This window comes from Montipora foliosa, chromosome 10 (genome assembly GCF_036669935.1).
Source record: "Montipora foliosa isolate CH-2021 chromosome 10, ASM3666993v2, whole genome shotgun sequence".
Taxonomy (NCBI): Eukaryota; Metazoa; Cnidaria; class Anthozoa; order Scleractinia; family Acroporidae; genus Montipora; species Montipora foliosa.
The window spans coordinates 17680461-17687388 of record NC_090878.1 but is presented as its reverse complement, the minus strand read 5'-3'; the positions used below and the strand labels follow the sequence as shown (position 1 = coordinate 17687388).

The 6928-nt window shown below is 42.0% G+C and overlaps 1 long non-coding RNA gene across 1 annotated transcript in view; it reads left to right on the top strand.

Moving 5' to 3' along the window:
* The window catches only part of LOC137973708 (uncharacterized), a 3572-nt gene extending 1839 nt beyond the window's left edge, over window positions 1–1733 (top strand). Inside the window, exon 3 of the long non-coding RNA XR_011117304.1 lies at window positions 169–1733. This is a non-coding gene — a long non-coding RNA (uncharacterized lncRNA). The remainder of the gene's footprint in view (window positions 1–168) is intronic.
* Window positions 1734–6928: the final 5195 nt, after the last annotated feature.

Here is a 6928-nt window from a genome sequence, read left to right as displayed (position 1 = left end):
TATAGATAGTACACTTTAATCATTATAATTTGCATGTAGAGCTGCTATAAATTTCAAGTTAATCAATGCATTAATAAAATATTAATTTGACAATTACATCCACTGATGATGATAATGATATTAAACAAAGCCAATGATAACTTTTAGCTGCATTCTTCCTTTTTACAGACATCCCAGACCCAGAACTTTCAGATTGTGATGACGATGATGAAGACAATGACACAAATGAAAATAAAAGAATTTCCTCAGCTATGTATTCCCCTTCCCCTTACCCCATTTTACATCCAAGGCAATCAAATTAAATTAGCAAAATCCTCAGCTTGTGAGTAACACAGTCACACCACCATTTAGCAATGAAGTGTCTTCATTTGAAAAATAACTGGCCCGAATGCAACATCTCAAGTTCAGACTTTCCACAATGAAAGCATTATTAATAGCCTACTTAGATTGGAATATCCCTCGCCCAGCAATTGGCCCATTACTGTTTTTTAACAAGATAAATTCATTCTAGTGGACAGAAATACGGGAAAAATTACAGACAAATGTGTGACAAATTATAAATTGCACCGGGCGAATTTTAGAGACAATAATTATTATTACTCTGATGGGGACTTGGTGAATTAAGGTAAATATTAATTACTCTTGAGTAACGGACTATTGTTGACACTTTTTATCATTAATATAAAAAACCTTTTAGGTAGAATAACTTATGAAGATAAGGGGTGGCTCTCCGGGTTTCCATGTTTTGAATATATGCAACGGAGACGTCGACCTACGTAGTTGAAGTACTTCATCTCCCATTGGCCATGAAATCGAAATATGAATGAAGCATAATACAAATTCCAAGACAGCTAATTCTGCAGTCCAGTCCGATTACTTATTTACTTAGCAACCGCCCAGATGTGTGTCATACCAAGAAACCAGTTGTTGTGAGAAGGTAAGAATCCAGTACATGTATTAGCATAAGGACGGAGGTCTTTTGTTTAAAATTATCGATTCATTCCCGTTAAGTGAAGTTGTTGCCAAAAAAAGGTCGATCTTTTCTTAATCCAGCTTGATCAAAGTTGTCCGTGATCGCGAGATTGACTGGTTGCGGTCGCTGAATAATCTGAATAATGTTCTGTGGCCTTCTCTGAAAGCTTCTTGACAGTTTCTTTCTTACGAAAGATTCGCCACCAGTAGCCTAACAGTCTTTTAGTCAAACTATAATCAAGTGACCCATCAGTATTTTACTTATTTGTTGATTATGTGAAAAACGGAGTCGCTAGACAACCGTCGTAATCAGAGCAAGAGCGACCGTTAACGGCTTAAGGTGGCTCAAAGCAGTTTCCAGCACTTTCCAAGACGTAGATTTTTGATGGGTCATAATTACTACTCGTTATCAATTGATGCTACAATTATGGTATCAAAATACTGCCCAATCACTAGCGAACACGTTGGTATTATTTTTGTGACACAATAGGTTACCATAGCAATACTATGGCCTGCTAAAAACACCCTTAATTTCAGCTATAAACGCTTATATTTAAAAAACGGCAGGGTGAAATTTTTTCTTATTACAGAATTTTGATTAGCAGGATAAGATGTAACTTTTGGCAAAGTTCAAAAAAATTCTGTACATGGCCACCTAAACTTTTCGAAAAATTAAGACGGCTCTGAACCCCATGTACAGAATTTTTTTAAACTTTGCCAAAGGCAAAGGCAAAGGCAATTAATTATAAATTGCAAACCCACTAGACTATAATAAAAATAATTTTTTAAAAAATGTGCACCAACAAAAGCATAAAATAGATTATTATTATTATTATTGATATTGTTATTGTTATTATTATTATTATTATTATTATTATTATTATCATTATTATTATTATTAACATCATTATCATCATCATCATCATCATCATTATTAGTATTATTATTATTATTAGTATGCAAGTGGGATATTCATAAGGCTAAGAGCCCACCTTCCCCCCTCCGAAAAGGACTGATACTTTTAGCAATGTCTTTGATCAGTCCTCTCTCTGTATTCCCTCACAACAGCCCAGGTTCCCCTCCCAGCCCCCACCCCCCTCCAACATCTCGGGGAAACTGATGAAAAGTGCTTTAAAACATGCTCAAAGTGCTGCTGGTAACTTGAAAGCGATTTGTCTGGGGTAGGTACATTACAGTGACCCATAGTTCATGGACTACCCTGGCAGACCAGGTTCAGAGAGTACTAAAATGGACTAGTCAAGGATTAGCTAAATTGGACTACCTTATTCCTTTTGTTTTTAACTTGTGAACCATCAATTTAGTGTGGATGCTGCCTATCCTCTAGAGGGAATTGTTAGATGCATTTTGAATGACTTAAAAGCATACAAGCCATTGAACTTTAGTATCTTTTACCAAAACAGTGCCTGAAAAATCATCATGTGTTCTACTGTGATGAAACAGCTGAACTTTGAGTAGTTACTGGATTGAGCCTTCTGTTTGGGGTTTATTATGAGGGCTCCTTACTTGGGCAGGCAGAATGGATGTGGCCCAGGTTTGTTCCCCAGACTCAATGCCATTACGAAAGTTGAGTTTGTTGGTCCTCAACTCTGTTCCAAAGGGTTTTTTTTGGAGGTAGTGTGGTTTTCCTCTCCCGAAAAAACCATCATTTGGTTTGATTTGCTCAAAAGTCAAAGTCATGTGATTTGATTTGATTTGATTTGATTTACAGTGTTCTCAAGCAATAGAACACGTGCAATTAGCCAGATGGATATATATATGTATATATATATCTGAGCGAATTTGCTAAAAGGTAGCTACTGGAGTTTTCGCTTGAGCACGGGCACAGCCCGTGTTCAAGCCATTGTGGCCTCTCAAAATTGAGGGGGCTTGCCGTCAAGGCCTGCTTTGCCAAACAGCCCAGGGACAGTTCTAACTGTGAGTTGTGTGTCAAAAGCACAGGGCTGGGGGGGTTGCTGCTTTGAGACTTTAACTGCAGTTAGAGTTTGTGGCCTTGTAAAGTCAGACTTAACACTGTAGCTTGTCTTGATTGGCAATTTTTCCTGGACTAGTCTAGGCTTCAATGATAGTTTGCTTTTGATCACCAATTAGAGTGAACCCACACTGTGGTGTGGGTAGGTGATTGTTAGTTGTCTGACCAAAGCAGAGGGGTGGGGAGGGTAGCTTTTCTTTAAGTCTGTGACAGTAGCAGAATTGGCTTGTTTTCACAATTTCTGCAGGCACCTTTTGACAAATCCAGTTAGAAATTTATAGTTATCTGTGCGTTTCTCTCCAGAATGGCATTCTGTGAGCCAGGCTGAGTAAATCGAGTGTGATCAGCCGATTTTTGACTGAATTTTAGGCGTTTTGCCCTTGATATCTGAGCGAATTTGCTAAAAGGTAGCTACTGGAGTTTTCGCTTGAGCACGGGCACAGCCCGTGTTCAAGCCATTGTGGCCTCTCAAAATTGAGGGGGCTTGCCGTCAAGGCCTGCTTTGCCAAACAGCCCAGGGACAGTTCTAACTGTGAGTTGTGTGTCAAAAGCACAGGGCAGGGGGGGTTGCTGCTTTGAGACTTTAACTGCAGTTAGAGTTTGTGGCCTTGTTAAGTCAGACTTAACACTGTAGCTTGTCTTGATTGGCAATTTTTCCTGGACTAGTCTAGGCTTCAATGATAGTTTGCTTTTGATCACCAATTAGAGTGAACCCACACTGTGGTGTGGGTAGGTGATTGTTAGTTGTCTGACCAAAGCAGAGGGGTGGGGAGGGTAGCTTTTCTTTAAGTCTGTGACAGTAGCAGAATTGGCTTGTTTTCACAATTTCTGCAGGCACCTTTTGACAAATCCAGTTAGAAATTTATAGTTATCTGGGCGTTTCTCTCCAGAATGGCATTCTGTGAGCCAGGCTGAGTAAATCGACTGTGATCAGCCGATTTTTGACTGAATTTTAGGCGTTTTGCCCTTGATATCTGAGGGAATTTGCTAAAAGGTAGCTACTGGAGTTTTCACTTGAGCACGGGCACAGCCCGTGTTCAAGCCATTGTGGCCTCTCAAAATTGAGGGGGCTTGCCGTCAAGGCCTGCTTTGCCAAACAGCCCAGGGACAGTTCTAACTGTGAGTTGTGTGTCAAAAGCACAGGGCTGGGGGGGTTGCTGCTTTGAGACTTTAACTGCAGTTAGAGTTTGTGGCCTTGTTAAGTCAGACTTAACACTGTAGCTTGTCTTGATTGGCAATTTTTCCTGGACTAGTCTAGGCTTCAATGATAGTTTGCTTTTGATCACCAATTAGAGTGAACCCACACTGTGGTGTGGGTAGGTGATTGTTAGTTGTCTGACCAAAGCAGAGGGGTGGGGAGGGTAGCTTTTCTTTAAGTCTGTGACAGTAGCAGAATTGGCTTGTTTTCACAATTTCTGCAGGCACCTTTTGACAAATCCAGTTAGAGATTTATAGTTATCTGTGCGTTTCTCTCCAGAATGGCATTCTGTGAGCCAGGCTGAGTAAATCGAGTGTGATCAGCCGATTTTTGACTGAATTTTAGGCGTTTTGCCCTTGATATCTGAGCGAATTTGCTAAAAGGTAGCTACTGGAGTTTTCGCTTGAGCACGGGCACAGCCCGTGTTCAAGCCATTGTGGCCTCTCAAAATTGAGGGGGCTTGCCGTCAAGGCCTGCTTTGCCAAACAGCCCAGGGACAGTTCTAACTGTGAGTTGTGTGTCAAAAGCACAGGGCTGGGGGGGTTGCTGCTTTGAGACTTTAACTGCAGTTAGAGTTTGTGGCCTTGTAAAGTCAGACTTAACACTGTAGCTTGTCTTGATTGGCAATTTTTCCTGGACTAGTCTAGGCTTCAATGATAGTTTGCTTTTGATCACCAATTAGAGTGAACCCACACTGTGGTGTGGGTAGGTGATTGTTAGTTGTCTGACCAAAGCAGAGGGGTGGGGAGGGTAGCTTTTCTTTAAGTCTGTGACAGTAGCAGAATTGGCTTGTTTTCACAATTTCTGCAGGCACCTTTTGACAAATCCAGTTAGAGATTTATAGTTATCTGTGCGTTTCTCTCCAGAATGGCATTCTGTGAGCCAGGCTGAGTAAATCGAGTGTGATCAGCCGATTTTTGACTGAATTTTAGGCGTTTTGCCCTTGATATCTGAGCGAATTTGCTAAAAGGTAGCTACTGGAGTTTTCGCTTGAGCACGGGCACAGCCCGTGTTCAAGCCATTGTGGCCTCTCAAAATTGAGGGGGCTTGCCGTCAAGGCCTGCTTTGCCAAACAGCCCAGGGACAGTTCTAACTGTGAGTTGTGTGTCAAAAGCACAGGGCTGGGGGGGTTGCTGCTTTGAGACTTTAACTGCAGTTAGAGTTTGTGGCCTTGTAAAGTCAGACTTAACACTGTAGCTTGTCTTGATTGGCAATTTTTCCTGGACTAGTCTAGGCTTCAATGATAGTTTGCTTTTGATCACCAATTAGAGTGAACCCACACTGTGGTGTGGGTAGGTGATTGTTAGTTGTCTGACCAAAGCAGAGGGGTGGGGAGGGTAGCTTTTCTTTAAGTCTGTGACAGTAGCAGAATTGGCTTGTTTTCACAATTTCTGCAGGCACCTTTTGACAAATCCAGTTAGAAATTTATAGTTATCTGTGCGTTTCTCTCCAGAATGGCATTCTGTGAGCCAGGCTGAGTAAATCGAGTGTGATCAGCCGATTTTTGACTGAATTTTAGGCGTTTTGCCCTTGATATCTGAGGGAATTTGCTAAAAGGTAGCTACTGGAGTTTTCGCTTGAGCACGGGCACAGCCCGTGTTCAAGCCATTGTGGCCTCTCAAAATTGAGGGGGCTTGCCGTCAAGGCCTGCTTTGCCAAACAGCCCAGGGACAGTTCTAACTGTGAGTTGTGTGTCAAAAGCACAGGGCTGGGGGCTTGCTGCTTTGAGACTTTAACTGCAGTTAGAGTTTGTGGCCTTGTTAAGTCAGACTTAACACTGTAGCTTGTCTTGATTGGCAATTTTTCCTGGACTAGTCTAGGCTTCAATGATAGTTTGCTTTTGATCACCAATTAGAGTGAACCCACACTGTGGTGTGGGTAGGTGATTGTTAGTTGTCTGACCAAAGCAGAGGGGTGGGGAGGGTAGCTTTTCTTTAAGTCTGTGACAGTAGCAGAATTGGCTTGTTTTCACAATTTCTGCAGGCACCTTTTGACAAATCCAGTTAGAAATTTATAGTTATCTGGGCGTTTCTCTCCAGAATGGCATTCTGTGAGCCAGGCTGAGTAAATCGACTGTGATCAGCCGATTTTTGACTGAATTTTAGGCGTTTTGCCCTTGATATCTGAGGGAATTTGCTAAAAGGTAGCTACTGGAGTTTTCGCTTGAGCACGGGCACAGCCCGTGTTCAAGCCATTGTGGCCTCTCAAAATTGAGGGGGCTTGCCGTCAAGGCCTGCTTTGCCAAACAGCCCAGGGACAGTTCTAACTGTGAGTTGTGTGTCAAAAGCACAGGGCAGGGGGGGTTGCTGCTTTGAGACTTTAACTGCAGTTAGAGTTTGTGGCCTTGTTAAGTCAGACTTAACACTGTAGCTTGTCTTGATTGGCAATTTTTCCTGGACTAGTCTAGGCTTCAATGATAGTTTGCTTTTGATCACCAATTAGAGTGAACCCACACTGTGGTGTGGGTAGGTGATTGTTAGTTGTCTGACCAAAGCAGAGGGGTGGGGAGGGTAGCTTTTCTTTAAGTCTGTGACAGTAGCAGAATTGGCTTGTTTTCACAATTTCTGCAGGCACCTTTTGACAAATCCAGTTAGAAATTTATAGTTATCTGGGCGTTTCTCTCCAGAATGGCATTCTGTGAGCCAGGCTGAGTAAATCGACTGTGATCAGCCGATTTTTGACTGAATTTTAGGCGTTTTGCCCTTGATATCTGAGGGAATTTGCTAAAAGGTAGCTACTGGAGTTTTCGCTTGAGCACGGGCACAGCC